We start from the raw sequence: 19,471 nt of genomic DNA, 5'->3' as shown, positions 1-19,471 counted from the left end.
GCAATGCATGTAGTTTTTTGCTGGCTGCTTTGCATTAAATCAATACACACTGTGCGTGGAATCTGCGGGACTTTTAAAAATTCTTCAGGACTTTTGATTTCAATAGAAATGCCATCTCATGTAGCACAAAAAACTGCTAAGATTTTTACCGAATTTGCTGAGATCACGTCGTACAACCTAGACAACTTTTCCTATTATACGATGACAAATAATATTGGATTGAACTTCGCGGTTACGTTGTGCGATATTCACAAGTTTATTACCTTCCTGTCATCAAGTGCGGTGTGCTTTAAAAACAGAATGCGCAATAGAGGTACAGTATGCGTGGTTACGGATAGAAAATAAACAGCGCTGAGAGCAACTCTATATTTAGTTCTGGAACGCAAAAAAAACGGCAGGAAGTGGAAGATGGAAGCTTGCGATGGAAAAACCCGTAAAAAGGGGGTGGGTGATCGAGCCGACGTTTGGACAAGTGGACTTGTCTTCTTCAAGGCTGGAACTAATTTCCTTTGCTTTCGTGCGTATATGCTTCGTGCCCTCTCCACCACAAGAGAGAAGGAGAGGGCAACCTGCCAGAGTGGGGGTGGGAGAGGGAGAGGCCGCCGTGACGAACTTGAGTGAGTCGTAATGGATGGCGAAAGAAAAAGGAACAAAAAGTGATAGGAGGGGGAAGAGGGGAGGGTATGACGAGTAATGTCGTGGTGGGTGCTTCCCAACAGCGCAAAAATTATGATTTTTTGCGTAGTGGATACGTTGCTAGTGTACTTGTGTTAGTAGCCACAATAGAGTTTATAACGGGCTCTAGAAACTGCCGCTCTTCGAGCTTTCGCTGTGACTGCTGCTGCGCTTTCCGCGCAGGCCTGCCGAAAACTAATTTTCGCGTTTGGATAGGCATCTAAAGATTTCTTACTTATACAAAATATGGGAGCTTCTTTCCAAGTAATTAGTTATGCCAGAGAACGAAATTGCATCAAGCTGTCCTAAACAATATCAGACCTTAAATGGATGCATGCTTTTAGTTTAGTGTTTCTTACATCTTAGAAGCGTCTCGATTTTCCTGCTGTAAATTTCGGACACACTAACAGCGTGTTGACTTTTATACTAAAACAAAAAAATGTCCCCTTTATTTTCAGTCAATTTTCCTTTTCGGTATACCCTCTAGAAATACCCGACTTCGTTCACGAAATGGAATTGGTACGTACTTTATTGCACTTCCTACTACCACTTCACACCATAATGCGCCGTAAGAAAGCCGGTTTTGTTGGATGTATTACGCTGGTAGGAGCATAAAGTAGTCAATGTCCTCTCAGAAGTGACGTATCTTTTCTCATGATAGGCTACAGTTATTGTGGTCGAGTATATAAAATGGCTCGTGTTATCTAGAATAACACGAAACCAATGTGAAATACGTCTGTGCAAATGTGCAGCGGCAGGGGTACAGCATTGCCTGTCTAATTCATTTTGTTACATGACACAACACAAAGCCAAACATCCCAGTTACCATGCAGCACACGCCGCCGCAACATACATCACCAAGTGTCCGCACTTTTTCATCGCGCCGTTACGTACCAAGAACACACAATCACTCCCGTCATTTCATACCAAGGCCACCACATCCCACACCACATCCCACGCCAAGTCATGGCGCGTGTTGATGCACTACTGCAAACAAATATCCTCACCGCGGGCCAAAATACCCTACTTATAGGAGGTCAATTTATTTCTCGGCACACAAAATGGTGATTGAGGTACATCACAACATGATGTCGCAGAGTATTCATCACCACCTAAGAAGTCAGCACTAGCGTGACCGTAGTGACTAGTTCGGACCCTACACTCAGCCGTTTCCTGAAGGGGCCCTCAGGATGCCGTACGCTACACACATTTCGAATTGACCACTGCATTATCGCTATTGAACTATCTCGCACGCCACAGGGAGATCAACTCCTATCCTAAAACCTTACTCACTGGGAGGCTATCGAGTCAACTCGCCGAGAACTCGAAGCACCAAAATACAACACAGTGGCTATTAGGTCACATGTCTCCTGAATGGCATAACCGCAAACTCACAACACATTACTACGCCACCCGACACCACCGCACGGCACACTCGCCTAGCTTACCTCTGGGATGACCACCATGGCATCCTGGAGAGGTGGGAAAGACCGAAACATAACAGAACGTTAAGACACCGACTGGCCACGTTAGAGAAACGATTCGCCGCACAAGCAGGAGATATTGTGCGTTCTCACTGGGGTCACAAGTGCAGCAGCATAGCTGACATCACCACGCCTCCACCATAATCTCCAGCTCGTTGTATCACGCGGAATCCACTCAATATGTTTAACAGATTCGACCTCGCCCAAATGTCACTTCTTCCACCAAGTACACATGGCAACTTCTACGCTACCTTATTGGGGTGTCACACTTGCTCACAGCACCGCAACACCACATTATATGTCTGCTTCAAAACTTCAAGCTCTACCCTAACTTTCTTCTGGACCAAATCCGCACAGCACACACAGCACCCGGTACCTTCTCCGCTATGCGACCTTACAAAAGAACCACAAATGTGGCCCTAGAATTCGATATATCAAAGTAAAAGGTCGGTATGGCCCCTCAAAACATCCACACAAGTTCTGCCTCCGGAAATGACAGACTAACCAGCTATATGGTTCGTAACAGAGATGATCAGATAGAGTAGCGAATATTTCAACAAATGGTGAAAAGAGGGCCCCCTGCCATAATACTGGCGCCATACTAAGGTTGCCTTCATCCAGAGAGCAAACGAACGCCTCACAATGCCAATCCTGTGCACCATTTTACACGCATATTCTACAAGACAAAATTGCCATAATCGATGACATGATTCTTATAGCGTACAAGGTGGCGTTACACCTCCGTCTAATACCCTTGTCACACGGGTAGTCTAACCACAGTTAAGTACGACGGCCGTTAAGTCTAACGGCTGTTGTACCTTGTCACACGACAACCCTAACTGCAGAGTTTCCGCTAACGGCCGTTTTCGTAAACGGAGGTAGGCAACCCCTGTTAGCGCCGTAAACTGACAACATGGCTGCCTTTGTCGAACGCGAGCAGCTCGGCTCCCAGCGAAATATCAAGCCAAAAGCGTGTCAACTGGACCGTTGCGACGATGGAGGCGTTGATACGCATTTGGGAAGATAAATTACCGGCTTTGAGGTACCAGTTTGTCCGTGCTGCAAAAATCTCGTGTGCATTTCACGAGATTGATACACGGCTGCGTTCGTTCATTGAACAGGGCTTCACGCTACTTGATAGACGCGCATCAAAACACGCTGCTGAGGCGTCCATAATCGAGCGTGAAGCCCTGTACAAGGCTGTGTTATAGCGGTGTTGCACGAACGCAGCCATGTATCAAATTAAAGAACGCTTGGAAGCGCTGCAAACGTGTGACGTCGCCTCTGTCTGGTTTACGGTAACTGTGGCTACGTCCGTTAACTGCAGTTGGGGATAACAGCGGTTAAGCTTACCCGTGTGACAAGGGTATAACACACAAGCCACCAAACTACTCCAGCTTGGGTTCCATAACAACACACACAAAATTATACACGCCCATAGACGTGCACAATGCACCCACAGCACAATCCTCCCCACAGACACACAGTTTATCCTAAAATGTTTAGGGACACCCGCGCCTTGTGTTAGGGACACCCGTGTCATCTGTTAGGGACACCCGCCCCATCTAGCGGACACCGTTAGGGTGAATGCAGCTTCAGAGGGCAAAGACTGGCAGTTGCAGTCTTTGACCATACACTTAAATACGTCGCAAGTATTTATCTTCCTCATGCATCTAGCCCGGAATCCCCGAAAGAAGCGACGATTGCGTTTGCCCTCACGCACACCGATGCCCGGCGCGTCTTTGCTAACTCGAAAACCACACTCCTAAAATTGGCGCGAGGACTAGTCCACGACATGCGTTTGCTAATTTTCAACTCGCCTTCCCAAAACCAGCGCCGCCATGAGGAGCTGGTATGGGTCCCTGCGCACTCTGGCATTCTGGAAACGAAGCCGCTAATGACCACACCTGAAGCCTCATCAACCTGGAGATGGCAAAATCGGAGTCGAGCGTTCCTGGGAGCGCATGCACCCATTCAACGGAATAAACCAGGCATATAGCGCTAAACCACAGCCATACCTTCACTCCACCAATACCTTCATAGTTAGCGCGAAATATTACGGCTTCGCCCTCCGACCGGCACCCTTCCCTCCCCCTATTTTCCTCACCCTATCCACCTGGGAGCACACACCCCTTGATGTGCGCAATGCTCCCACTACCATGCTACCTTCGCCCTCATTTTCCATGAATGCCAGGTGGGCCCTCTCTTGCGGGGCCGAGATCCAGTGACCACCTGGGAGGAATGGGGCGCCCTGCTATGGTGAACGGACCCGCCCAAGCAGACGACCGCTATAGACCGGGCCGCATACGTCATGGAACTCCACCACATCACCCGAATCACGCGAACGCGCCAGAAACCTTAGGATGAAGTTGCGTCTTTATCTTTCCCTGGAGGGAGTCGTCGCCAAGCGTTCACTCCGGCTCGTTAATAAGATACTGTAATGAAGAATCGTGGCGAATCGTAACCAAGAAAGCACAAGCGATGGTGTGAGAATTTGGGAATTCTACCGCGGGGTACGATAGAAAGTGGACTTTGCTAGAAGTGTCCCGTCCTATATTCGAAACAAAACGTAAGACTGGTGCCCACGTATAGCTCAGAGAGCGAGTTATCCCGTGGGGTCCTTGTTTGAGGACAGCCAGCAGAGAGCGTGATGACTGGTGACTGCGCAGAACTATCGCCTGTGAATCTGAAGACGAGCTTTGCGAATGTGAAGGCGAAGAAATTGCTGGTTCGTGGGTAAGGTCAAGCGAAAATTTCTCGCAAAGATTTTCAAAGGAGCTCACTGTTCAGAAACTATACTGCTGCGTTCTCGATCAGGAGCCCTGCCAATTGATGTGAGAGCAAGCACGGTGTCACGGAGGTGATAAAAATGGGCGGCAGGATGGTGGCAATTACTGGGCGTGCGAGGTCTAGCCGGAGCTATCTCTAGAGAAGATCAGTTGGGCATAAAGGAAGTGGCATAGAAAGGACGAAGTACTCGTACCTTCAGCGTCGGCAAACAACAGCCTGTCGAAGAAGTCCAGCAGATGCGGCAGTGGCGAGCGATATGTCCGATGCGTCGACATTTGAAATTTATGGGCTTGTTGTCGCGCATGCGCCATTCGTACACTTTGCGCTGTCGAGAAGAGCAGTAAAAGGAGTGAGGCGCGAACGTGTTATGATATAGCGCTTCACGAAAGCGTGCGGTACGAATAGAAATAAGGCCAAAATTTGGTAATTCTTCTCGCACCAAGACCTGCAGCAATAAGCTCAGTATCATAGCATGATCAGATGCTAGGAACAAAGCTGCCGCAAATGAGGTAAATGAGGCTTTGGGTGACTGTTAGGCGGTCGAAAACTACTCTGTTCTTTGTCATGAAAGCAGCATAGCTCATAGGGTTGTTTTATTATTTATGACAAGCTTCTGATGAACGCCGCTCTGTAAAATACGTAGTGTAGGCACGCGCTTGATCGTCTTTCTACTGAATGATTGTTCTGCAAAGAAATTGCTCGCATTTTCTCACAGTTACGCTATGGACCCTCTATGCGCCTGTAAGCGACCATACAAATTGTTTTAAATGCAAAATGTTTAGGGTTCGTTCAAAAGGGGCAAGAAACTTAACGTGTGAACTTTCACACATTTTTCAAAAAGTCAGATGGCCAAACTACAAAACAGAACATTTCTAAATCCAACAATGAAACTGATGTTCAAACCACGATGTTCTTGAGAAATACATAAACAAAAGATGAAGGAAAGACGATGACTTTTAAGGGCTCGTTCCTTAGTTATACACAATATTCCTTCATTCATAGCGAAGGTCTCTTTCTGGCAGACTTGATGCCTTCAGGTAGTATGCGAGGGATTATTGGTCAGCTGCCAGCTCGTAAAAAGGTCACGTGCTACGTGACGCCAACAGGCATAAAAAAGAGTGTTCCACACTCGCCACCATGGCTTCGACTGGCGCTGACGAACACTCCTAGGTTTAAATGAACATATATACCCCATAAAGTGAACGGAACGATGACCGCCACCGTAGCACAGTGGTAGAGCATCGGATGCGTCATTCGAAGGTCGCAGGTTCAGTTCCTGCCGGCGGCAAGTTATCTTTCCGCCCACTTTACTTTCTTCACACTTTATCCTAATTACAACGAATAACATCCCCTATACTTTCTTTGACATTATTGCCTGTTAGTTCTCATCAATATTGTGCATAAACAAAAGATGTTTCCTTCCTATATATAATGTTCCTTTCCAAAAATAAATTTCTTTCCCCAGTATATTAAGGCAAGAAATTACGTTATATTTTCCAAGAATAAGGTCAACGTAAATTGATGAAGGTTTCGCATAAGTGATTCTTGTATCTTAAAACCCTCGGGGTTTAGTGCTGTACATTTCGGACTTTTTTACAGCTTGTGTACCTAGATACTGAAATTAAAAATATCCATCATTTGGTTTTCAGGAGCTGTTCCCTTCGGTAAGAGGACTACAAAAAGCCAACTTGATGAATATAAAAAGACAAGTACGTATTTTTTTCTACCATTACACTAAAGCATATAGCACTCTAAGGAAAAGCAATTTTTATTCAAACATTGCACTGGGAAAAGCAAACATTTGTAAATGTCCTCTTAAGAGTATTATATTTGCATGTACGTTTGCCATTTAAGGAGGTGGATTACAAGATAGCGTAGCTTGCACTAGAAGCGCAACCCTAAAACGACAGCGGAGCAGATGGTCTATGTAGTCCTGGATTTTGCTGTTTTGCTATGATTTGCACACTTTCTCTTTCTTTCCTCGTCTACTTCTTTCTTCTTCTGTCCTCACTCTGCTTTTTAACACGAAAGTGTTTTATGCCGGGGTCCACCACGGCTCCGCTGCCGTATTTCCGTCACGGAAATGACGTTGTAAAATATAATGACTAACAGTGGGCAAAGAAAAAAACCAGAAGAAAAACTTTTGTCACCGGGAATCGAACTTCGACCCTTCGCTCCGCAGCGCTAAACGATTCGGCCACGGACTTTAGTTCTTCACAATGCTGACGGCGAGCTATTTATATATACCATTTGTCGGTGGCGGTACTCAGAGATGGGCGTTACAGCGTGTTTTCGTTATCACTAGCGAGATGGCGCGAAGGGCTCGAAGAGCGTAGAGTCACTGGAAAATCAGAGTACCGCAAAGGTAGGCTGCACGCGGGCAACATTGGGTGGTGGCGGCCATGTCCCTTCCAGACAGTCCGGCGCGTTGCTAGCGTGTGTTGAGAAGTGACCGATCTTTTAGCCTCAGTGCCGTGTTACGCTCGGCAGAACGGCATTATGTGTGTGTGTTTCTTCAAGAGGATATTAGAAGTGATTTCGAGACATCGACAGGTATGAATAGACTGCGCGGTTAGCGGTGTAACTAATGAAACGTACGGCGAATGTTGCCATGTGCTCGCGAACTCTCTTCATGGCTTCATCGGTCTCTTTTCGTGTCACGCCCGGGCGTGTTCGCTAGGTCCGGATCTGTAAACATAGTTGCATTAGCGCAGTTACATCGTGCGAGATGCCATTTACTTTGACATTTGCTGAATCTTGACTGTTTGCGCTAGCTTTGCAGTCGGTGTTCAGGTTCACTACACTCGAGAACGTTATCGAACATCGAGAACATTCAACATTGCGTCCTTCGACTGATCGCTGACGCATAGCTTGCTTGCGCACCGTGCTTGCTGTTCAACTGGTTGTTATGTGTAATAGAAGTTGTGTGTGTACGGTAATTGGAAGCTGCGCGCGACGTCTTGATTCGGAACGCCAGCAGCCGAACGCACGGGCGAATCGGCGTGCGGTAGGTAAGGTGCATCTTATCTTACGATACGTAGAAAATAGGCCATCAAAATGATTGACATCACTACTTAATTGTTTCATTTCCTATTTCCTGTCTCCTCAATATTCCCAACGTTGCAATGACTTTGCAAATATTTTGCTGTGTTCTGACAAACAGTTCTTTTTTTGGCGTTGTCAGCGCGTAAACAGCTGGGGTTCGGTTTCTGCACTACTGCACTTATTTGTTTCATAATGCGCTCTTATTAAAACTTCCTCGGCACGGTGCTTTATGTTCTTTTGATCAGAAATAGCACATCCCGGAATTTTTAAAGCACATGCTACTGCAACACAGTATGTATATAGACCTAGGGCTCGTATAAAATCGACTCCCTCAATGCGTGGGATCTGCTTTTCTTTCTTTTTTTTTTTTGCTGTGACCATTTCTCACCAACTATACAGTATTTTAAGGGTACGCTCGATGCAATGCAGCATTAGCAGCATTTTTTTGCAACAAATTTAAGAATACCCTTGATAACGTTGACTTATACCAAGTTTATCAACAGCGTTCCACGCTTCTATTTTGTGCAATGCCAAAGATCATGCCATAATTGCCTTCAATGTATAACAGTAAACAGTTATTATTTTAATAAATCTTCGATTTCGCTCTAGTGTGTGACACGCTTATAACTCGGATAGCATGCGTAATCTGTTCAACAGATCGAGATATAAACAGCCGAGCAAATAGAAATTTATGTAGCTTTCAATATCGCTGACCATGGCGAACCGAAAAGGTGAAGTATCCTGTCGCATAAGATCTTTTCCAGCAAAGTTAGCGTAGTTCACTGCAGGAAGGAGTGTTATTCGAGGGGGGCGAATTCGATCAGGCCAACTATGCAGCCACGTAGAACGGCGCTCTTTGACATTAATTTTTCCCACACGGCAAACGAGATTCCCAGAGTAGCTCACCAGTAACGTTCGATTGATGGTGAGGAGGGGCGTAGCCAAGGGGGGGGGTTGCAACCCCCCCCCGAAATTTTTTAATTTTGCTTGCGTATATATACACACACACACATACGAACGCACGCACAAACATACATAAAGTATGGTTGAACCCCCCCCCCCCGAAAAAAAATTCTGGCTACGCCCCTGATGGTGAGCTACTCTCCTCTGGCATCTGCATGCAGTGGCGTAGCCAGGGGGTGGCAAACCAAGCCCGTGCCCCCCCCCCCCCCCCGAAAAAAATGTCTGCTTACGCCCCTGTCTGCATGACACGTTTAAAAAAGCGACGAAGTACTTCTGGGGACCGTGGTACTGTTAATGTCCGGCCACGCTCTGCATTGAACGCGCCTGCACCCAAAGCGCTTGGAAGGGATATGGCGGCGAGAGGTCACGTGATGCGAGTAAGCCAATCGCGGCGGCGGCGGCGCGCGGAAAACAGATGCGATACTCTGAAATTTTTCCAGTGACTCTAGAAGAGCGTAGAATAGCTCGCTTAAAAAGCCGTCGCCGTTGCGACGAGCGCCCGCTTTCTCAGGGCGTGGTCGCTCGTGCGTGCGCTTATCTCGTGATCGCGGTGGTTTGTAGCTTGCGTTGAGAGCACGAAGGTCACTTGGCTCACTGCAGCGGCCAATTTTGCGAAAGGAGCGCAGTGCCCACGCAGAAATAAGTTACAAATGTGATAGTTCGCTCTCATCGCGTGTATGTTCTTTCCGTGCGCCCTTTCTGCTTGAGGAGCGCGTTGCAAGTCTCGAGCTGCTTGCCGTTCTTAGCGTGACATCACAATTTGTTGCTGTAGCATTCGTGCCTTCGCCCTTGGGACGAAAGAATGCGCAACAAACGCTCAACTACGTCTGTGAAGGCACGTTTCACTTTCGTGTTATACCGATTCCTATGACAGAGGATCAGCTATCTTGTCAATGTTGTTTAGAGCGCTGCTATTAGGCGCCCCTGTTTGCGCTGAGCGGCGTCGGCATCGTGGTACGTGGCAAAGCGAATGAGGACGAAAACGAGAGGAAGGGAGATTGTCCTAAGCAGGTTTCTACTACGAGAGCGATCCGCTCTGTGCCAGACAGCCGCTGTGTTAGCGTGTGTGATACCTCGTGCCTACTAGCGTTTCTTGTGAAAGCTCAACGCAAGCCTTTCGCGCACGCGCACGAGAAAGTGGGTTGAACTGCGATGCTTGGGAGAATACGTGCGTTGGTCATAGGGACACTGTATGTGGAACGCCCCAGCTGATTATCAGATTTCGCATCTAGCTTTACGGGCATGAGCTCACTGATAATAAACATGCTCTAAAGCGCAGCTTTAGGCGCCCGTTACTGCCTTGAGCGGCGTCGGCGTCGTCGTAACCGGCAGAACGAACGAGGATGAAAATGTGCGAATGCGGAGGAGCACAGCGGAGTATGAAAGATGGCGATAGAGAGGAGAGGGCGAGGAGGAGGGAACGACAGTGGCGTGACGACTGGTTCAGCGGCGGCCACCCGCGGTGCCACAGTAGTGCACGCCTTCGTGCTGTCGCTGATGACGTCATCACTGAGGTATGTGGCGAGGGTGTCCACCGATACCATATACGGAAATAAAGCGCTGCACGAACGGAAGCCTGTCAACGGTGGTTGTTGTGCAACGCGCTCACGCGCTGCCTTCCGCGATCTCCCGTTACTAGAGCATTTTAGTTTGACGTTTTTACGCTCCGCTCAGCAGCTAAGCGGAGCGGGGGCGCGAGTGCGCATGCGTCCTCCGCTTAGCCGTAAGCGGACTAGCGGAGCAAGGCCCACGCTCCGCTTGGTGCGAGCCTAAGTGGAGCGCGGACCGTCGCTGCCGTTCCCGCTAGCGAGGGGCGGCGATGTGCGCGCCCTCCCTGACGCGTGCGTCGACTTCCCGCATATTCTAAGATGGCTGCCTCCAGTGCTCAACGTGCTTCCCACGTGCACGGCTGCTTCACGTTCGTCTGCGCAGCGGAAGCCGCGAAAGCGCTTGAGATTAGACGAACATTTGTACTTACATCGAGTCGCCGAATTAAGGAAAGTGACGCGAACTAGACAAGACGGCACAGATGACGAAAACATCGCTGCCGTGTTGGCGTCCAAACGGATTGCAGTGGATCTGGAATGCTACAGCGCTGAGTGTACGTGACTATATTGAAGTCGACGCTTTATTTTTTTCCCTGAAATGGGCCGGTAACGCATGCGCACGTGTGAATACTGCGTGAACAAGTGAGTAATACATATTTGTGTTACTTTGTAAAAGTGACAAAACTGTTTTTCATTTTTAACGAGGCTGAATTTGGCCAGAGGGCGTTGCAACTGCGAAAGATCCGCTCGGCAGCGGAGAACGGATAACTAAAACCAAAAAGTCGACCGCCGCTCCGCTACAGCTAAGCGGGCCAACTCGGAGCGGAGCGGACCGTAATAACGTCAAACTAAAATGCTCTACTGAGGCAGTCGCGCCTCAACTTATCGGAAAAATCTAAACTCTTAAACAGCTGCTCACAGAATTTCTCTTCTTTTAATTCTCTTTCTTTCTTGCTCATCCTATTTTTCTTCCTCTTTCATATCTATATCTTTCTCTCTCGCTTTTTCTGCATTTCTTGCTATTTCTCTCTTTCTGATCCTTTCGTTGCTGTGCTTTGCTTTTTCACCAACTCCTTTCCTTCATACTCACTCTCAGTTCCCTTATCCCCCCTTGCTACACTTCTACTATACAAGGCTATTCTAGGCTGTGCTAGCGGGCCTGCATATCCGAGTGGTTAGACGCACGCCTTCGGATCGGTGGTATTCGGGCCGAATTCCGCGTTGTGAAGATTTGTTTTCGCGGAGAAGTTATCTCTTTTTTTTTCTTTATATATCTCTCTTGCTCTCTCTCCTGCTCTTTCGTTCCCTCTCTGTACTCGTTCTCTCAACCGTAAGGCTGATAACAGGACACGCCGCAAAAATCGGCGCACGTGTTCTGGGAGCGACACGGAGGAGAACGAAGATGAAGAAGGGGACTTAGGGAGCACGTGCTGGTTGATGATGATAATGATGATTTCTGTTTCCTACAGGCGAATTAAGGCGACTTTAAACAGCTTCGCTTGTAAAAAACGCGTTCTTCCTAGAATATGACTAAGTCGCCTTTAAATGCTTATGAATGCACAACCCTACAGTGACTACACTTTTACAAACACATGCTGCCTAAATTTGAAGTAATTCGCTCTTTCTTCGAAGGAATTATGTCACCTACGATGTCAGTGATTGCGTCATGTCTTGCCTCATGCGCCGACGTCATGTAAAGTCACGTGTGGCCTTATATATTCCGTTCCGCGGGTGTCAATAAGGTGTTGAAAGTAATGCCCGTGCGTCATAAGTGTTCGTTTCTGCCCTCGTCTAGTTGTGTGCTTCAATCTTATTGACCACGCGACCGCAACATTCATTGAGTAGGTAAAATGAATAAGCTCAAATATTTCATATTCGACTCATGATCATGCAGGAGGAGTGCCGAAAGTGCCAGAAAAATTTAGAAAAGGAGAGGCTAGAATTTTGGACAGTAAGTATCTTCCTCACATACAATAACAAAGAGCTGAGCTAGTTGGTGAGTATTCATTCTAAAACGACAGGGCGTGCAAGCAGGGACATAAGAACTGCGGGCGCACACAAAGATGCTCTTGAAGGTGTACCAGTCATATGCGTAATTGCATGCGTAGCTTATCAATAATAGATGTTCTCTCGGCGGTCAGGCATTTATGACACTGGCACCCGACCTTGTATCAAAGTCAGTTGTCTTTTCGCATTCCTAGATTTCATTTTTGCCGGGATATGATCGCACGACTCTTGTTGCCTCAAGCAGCAAGTGTGTCGCGCTACTTAGCACTTGGCTGAAAATCTAATTCCCTACATGTATGAAACAACTTGGCATGGAGGATAGTGCAATCCCGTTGAAAGAAAGAAAAAAAAAAGCACAGCTGGTAAATCATTCATGGGAATCGGTATTACAAGAAAGCGAGCCGTGTCTTCTCCGGGGTATTGTGGATTGTTTACAGTGCATCGATGTATGAGAGCTTGCGCATTGTCTATTGGTCTTTGGCAGCTATAGCACGTTGATGCCTAGTGGCACATATGCTGAATCCCGCGCAAAAATAGCGTCAACAAGCACACAGCACTGGTACCCGATATGCACTAATTCAAAGCGTTGTCATTTTATGAGAGCAACGCCAACTTTGCGCTCCTCACCAACAGGGTGAGCGCCAAAAGCGGAATAAACAACATATGCTTCCCAGCGCTGCAGGAACGCGACAGGCAAAGCTGGTAGTTTGAGCCGTGAGCGCGGGAAGGCGCTACGCGGGCTGTTGGCGTGTCTCCCGTCGCCCCGAAAGCTGAAACTGAACCGCTTCCTGTCAGTGCGCCTTACCGTCATGACGCAGTATTTCACGGTTCCCGGATGGCGAGCCGCTTCAACCCCCCCACCCACCCCCCCAAACGCCAAACAAGGTCACTGTGAAAGAGATTAGGTGTGAGAAATATAAGGCGCATTTGTCGAATCTCATTAATGAGCGTCCGTAGATAATAAAGGAAAAGAGCGTATGTAGCGCGGCGGGTAGAGCGCCCGGTACGAATAGTCGCGGACCGAGGAATCGGGGATCGATTCTCAGGCTATCCAAATAAACTAAACTTTTTCGTTCGGTTTCTCTTTTTCATCTGTATTTTACTGACATATTTTGACGTAACAATGAAATGTGGCAAAGTGAAATTACATACCCCTATCATAAAGTATCAGATTGGCAAATGAGAAGCGCATTATCGGTCCCCTTACAGCAGAATATCACTGTGTCAAAGTGAGCTCCTACCCCTCTTCATGAGTGCATCGTTTGGCACAAATTAGCAATCGGCTAGTCTGCTTAGAGTAATAAAGGTCTTCAGTATCGAGCTGAGATTTTACAGTGACCAAAAGAGAACTAGCGATCTCAACAACAGAACTACAATAAAAAGAATAGAAGTGGAACGCTCACACGAAACAGCAAAGGCCCCTTATCTCTGAGAAATGCGCACAAATCTGTGCTTTGTTTGTCAATTTTAAAGAAGAAACTGCTGATGGAAAGCGACTTTCATTTCATGACATCACATGCAATTCCTTGTGCATTTAACCTCAACACAATCTCTGAATTGCGTTGCCTAACAATATGCGTTTTATTCTATCGCAGCAATTGTTTTTCTTGCATGCTAAGATTGTTCTCAAAATATCCAACTAGCTATATTTGGACACAAAATGTGATGATAGTAGATTTAAGTTTGAAATTAACTCCTGCTCACAAAACGATTATGGTAATGTAATACCGCATCAAAACTCAGCATATACGAAGTCGGAAGCAGAAGTCCGGTGCTATTCATGGTGACGCAGTGTGGCACCCAAATATTATACGGGTTTTAGTTCTAACATAAAACAACATATTATTGCGAATGTATTTACGAAAATAATTTCTCCACTTCTCACTCTCTTGCACTTTTCTTTTCGTTTAGGCAAATTGCCGTAGTGGTGGCGACAGCGCCACACTACCCAGCTGAGGAACTTAGAGTATGTTGGAAATCTGCTGAATGCAACGATGAAAGGATCTAACAATTCAGAATAATATGGCCACCAGTTCCCGATTTAAGCGGGCCGCTTGTGTTCAAGCAATAAGGAAAGCGAGGGACACCGATAAAACGAGGAAATGGCTTGATCGAACAGGCCACGATAAGATTCTTCCCGAATCCTGGCTCAATTCATAAGTGGCCCCTGCAATTATAGCGATTGATTCAAGTCTAGATAAGCGCCTGCGCATGCACAGTGCGCGACATCGTTGTTTCAGTACTCTACGAAAACTGCTCGTCTGTTCCTTACAGCGCATTTTGTAATAAAATATCGTAAAAAAGTATTGCGATGACTGCTGAATTTTCTTATTGTCACTCATGCAAACTTCCGTCCACGTCAACCACATTTGAACATTGGTTATCTTCCTTTGCCGACTTCCAAAGAATACAGTGCGGTGCAACGTCACGCAGTCCTATAGAAACGTGAGGGCTCCGATATCGCCAACATGAGATTAATAAATGAAAATAGTCTGTCAGGTATCAAACTGCAGAGTGTCACAATTCAGCAGCCCAATTTTTGAGATGCTTACTGACTGATACGCCCGGCGCGCGTCTAAAGGATAATTTTCAATAGTTGACTAGAACGTCAGATAAACACTAGAATAATTGATATGGTGGAATTATTCATAGGCCAAAACGATTCACTTGAAAGGAGAACACTGCTAGATAGCTTACCCATACGAGCCTCTATTAATTGACATCAATCAATCAAGTTTATTTTGTCCATTTCAAAAATAGACAGAGGAGCGGCGAATAAAAGCTGTCTTTCGGCAGCTTGACGAGCCCGCCGCCCCCATTACAAGGTTTCACGGCAGCACAGAGACAGTTGTGTTTAACACAATAATTGAATACATCATTTCAAAGCTAGATCACTTCGAAACATAAGTAGATAGAAGAGCAACAAGCGACAACAACAAAAACAACACAAGAACAACAAAAAAAATAATAATATATGCATATCAATAACTTAGTATTTCGTGTTTACAAATTTCAAGCGTAATTTGCTTGATCCACAAGAAAACAGATCAAAATTAGTTGATATATAATGGTTGAGAAGGCAAGGCAAGGTATGGCACAAGCGTTGCATTGAAGAGTTTAAACGCGCGGCCGGTACCATCCATGTCTCACCTCCTCGTATGTCATAACTCTGTTTTCTCTCTTCTAGACAAGCAATCTGTCTTAAACACTCTAAGTTTTCTTTAATTTCAAATTTAAAACGTACACTCAGTCTATAGCGATACAGCTGATGAATACTTACAATGTGAGAATTGCTAAACAAGTCAGCAGTTGGCGACCCATAAGGCACATTATAAGTAAACCGAATGAACTTTTTTTGCATTTTATGTATTTTTTGCAGGTTGGAAAAGGTCGTTGTACCCCAAACTAGTACACAGTAATTTAAATAAGAGCAAAACAAGGTATTATAAATAAGTGATTTCACCTGTGTGGAGAGAAGGTGTTTGAGGCGACCAACTATTCCTGTTATGCCAGCACACTTTTGGATCACTACATTTACATGGTTATCCCAGGACATATTTGCAGAAAATACCGCTCCTAAACTCTTAAAATGATCAACAATTTCAATGCTGCGACCGTTTAAAACTATATCTGCATGCGGGGATAATTGTTTGTTCTTTGTTGTGAAAATAACAGCCTTTGTTTTGCTTTCATTAATTTTCATGCCATTTGAAATTGACCATGCTGCTAGTTTTTGTAATGTGCTATTACAGATGCCTATTAGGTCATGTATGTTGTTGCCAGAATAGAAAATGCTGGTGTCATCGGCATATATAATAAACTTTGCACTATTATCAATACATACCACATCATTAATATATAAAATGAACAATAGAGGACCTAATATGCTCCCCTGCGGAACTCCGCAGGGTACCTTCATAGCCTTTGATCGTGACTTATCGATTTCGACTATTAAATGCGAAGCATTTCTTAGCGAACCTCTGGCACTTTGAGCGTTTCTATCTACGTATCTATCTATCTATCTATCTATCTGTCTATCTATCTATCTAGCCGCCTACGTCTGGGTGCTCTCATGATCGCCTCCTTAAGTTGGTGTAGACCAAAATTTGCATGGGAGGGTAAGAGGATTTGACGAATATGATTGCCCGGTCATGACATGAATAACGTTAAAATCCTGTCGCGTACGTCGTCAAACCCTTTCCACTAGACACGTGTGGCACATACCCGTTTACCACGGGCCGCGGTGTACGGGTATGCGCCACAGGTGATTGACAGTTTATATCTACCCAGGAATGGCGAGAACAGACGTTGGTAACTTAAATGCTAGAGCGTTAACGAAAACCAACATCGGCAGCGTTGACTCAGCGAATGGAAATGTTAAAAATTAGGATCCCAGCAGGAATCGAGCCCAAGCATTCTGCGTGGCAATCAGGTATTCTACCACTGAGCCACGCCAGGTCTATAAACTGGCTTGGAAAAACAGCCTACGCAGGCGTACTATCGGTGCAACGTCAATTGTGCTTGTGGTGCTGGCTATCTAATTTTACAAGACAGCAACAAACACTACATGATACTCCTACGATGTGTACTCCTACGATACAGGCGTCATATCAGATGAACGTCTGTAGTTCCAGTGTTGGCTCCTCTTTTATAGCAGTCTAATAAACATTAGATTTGTATTCCTATGATTCAAGAAGCTATATTGGAGCATTGCTCGACCCCGGAGGAATACATTAACGAATGTTACATATTATATCCACATCACAGCACTGTAAAGTGCACTTCGTCCACCAGAATGACGCAGTGTCCTCTTCATTTCTTACGAGGCTGGGCGATGGCCTCATGCTGACCGAGGATGATGCCAGATTATTTGACAGCCGCTTTGTAGACTAGGCTACGTAGGCCACATACGCCCAGGTAGTCTACGAATACGACAAACACCGCCCACTGATGGTCTACGTAGCACTATCCAGGCCTACCAGCCTCGACTGCCTATACTTCACCAACCCGAAGGGTGGCTTCAGGTTCCGACATGTCGCCGGCTCTGTCTACAGGCAATATGTCGACGAAATGACCGAGGCATCCACAAATTCCAACAGCTCTACTATACCACATACTTCACTACACATGGACCCCTCGTCACCACGATCACGACCGGATCCTATAACAAGTCATGACCAGCTGTTGGTGCTCACTGATCATGGTGATGATGCCCTTGCTCAAGAACTGTCAAGAACTTCTTGCACACATGCACACGGGTTCGTGAAACGTGCGTGCGTTTTCGGGACACGTATAAGCACTACATATCAGCTTACCGCTTCTGGTTTTGTAATACCCACGTTGCCATTGGCTGCGTTACCCAACCGTAAACAACTGGTTATATAACACATATGCGGCTCTTCAACATATATATGTGTGCGCCCAAAAAATATATACAAATCTTTAGCGTCATTTTGTCAGATGTCGCTCAGTAAAAAAAGTTACGCCACAGTACACCTACCCGCCACATGCTTCGCATACCATCGACTCCCACGGTACGTGGGATCTGCCGAATTTTTTTATTTCCGGTTGCTCAGGTATGATCTGATTAGTTCAAGTGTACAGCCCCGTATACCATAACAACTAAGCTTTTTTATTAACATTTCATGATTAACTAAGTCGAATGCCTTGGTGTAATCAACAAACACCCCAATCGTGATAAGTTGCTTTTCGAACTGCGTTAAAATGTATTCTTTTTGTTGAAGTAATGCTAGCTCTGTGGATTTATTTTTACGAAAGCCGAATTGACACTCGGTGAGCAGTTTGTGTTTTTCAATGAAATTTATAATCCTCTTATGTATTAACTTCCCAAAGGCTTTTGAAAAAATTGGCAAAATAGAAATAGGTCTGTAATTTCCTAATTCATTATGATCGCCCTTCTTATACAACATTACTACTTTTGCAATTTGCATTTTACTAGAAAACACAGAAGTAGCCATACAAAGATTGTATATGTGAACAAGAACAGGCGCTAAGATATCAGCAACAAATTTCACTGGTCGTATCTGGATTCCATCTGTATCGTTACTACTACTATTGTTCATGCTTTTAATTACAGTTTGGACCTCACTTGATGTCACAGGACAGAAGAACAGGGATTTCTCAGTTTGTTGTTCTAAGTAAACAGGTACATCAGATGATATTGGGTCAATGGCTACATTGGTTAGAAAATTATTGAATGCGTCGGCCAAATTAGCACCGGAAAGCTCCTTACTACCAACTTTCAGACTTAACGGGCCACACTGTGCTCGGTCTGGATTCAGTAAGGCATTCAACCTGTCCCAAAACACCTCGCGTTTTCCCGTTTTAATGTCTAAAACAGATGTGTAATGCTCTTTTCTTGCTGATCGAAGCTTCTTAGTTAATTTGTTTCTGTATTGTTTAAACACAACCAGATCTTCCGGACGCCGAGAAGCTATAAAGTTCCAATATAACTGTTCTTTCTTTTTAATCTCGTTGCGCAGCTCTAGTGTTATCCATGGTTTACGTGTTTTCCTATTTTTCTTGCGCACTTTCACAGAAAAGTGCATTTCATACATTTGCTTGAATGTTTGGAAGAATGAATCATATGCATGTTGGTTTCTAACAATCAGGCTGCTTAGTCAGAGGCTTGGCCGTATGTGTTTGGAGAAAAACCTCGCTGAGCGATGACGTCACCATGCGTTGCCTAGGAACGCATCGAATCCAAGAAAAGAGTAGGATAGGAGAAATGGAGAGGAATATGAGCAGGAATAAATAAAACAATATATAATGTCTTGCCTAGGCGGGATTGTAACCCGGTTACCTATGGTCCAAAGACGGGTGTCGTAACCACTCGGCTATCCCATGGAACCAGGAGAACAAGCATCTGTGGGAACCATATGATTACGTTGCTATGGGCGACAGAACACAAAGACGATAGGGAGAAAGATAAAGACATGG

At 45.7% G+C, this 19,471-nt stretch overlaps 1 long non-coding RNA gene across 1 annotated transcript; it reads left to right on the top strand.

Annotated features, from left to right (window-relative positions):
- The first annotated feature begins 1,130 nt into the window (after positions 1–1,130).
- Positions 1,131–14,818, top strand: LOC119403354 (uncharacterized). Its single transcript, XR_007417165.1, has 4 exons — positions 1,131–1,194; positions 6,599–6,658; positions 12,399–12,455; positions 14,423–14,818. It is a non-coding gene; the product is annotated as an uncharacterized LOC119403354 (long non-coding RNA).
- The last annotated feature ends 4,653 nt before the right edge of the window (positions 14,819–19,471 follow it).

This window comes from Rhipicephalus sanguineus, chromosome 8 (assembly GCF_013339695.2).
Source record: "Rhipicephalus sanguineus isolate Rsan-2018 chromosome 8, BIME_Rsan_1.4, whole genome shotgun sequence".
NCBI classification, from domain to species: domain Eukaryota; kingdom Metazoa; phylum Arthropoda; class Arachnida; order Ixodida; family Ixodidae; genus Rhipicephalus; species Rhipicephalus sanguineus.
This window is presented reverse-complemented; position numbering and strand designations above follow the sequence as displayed.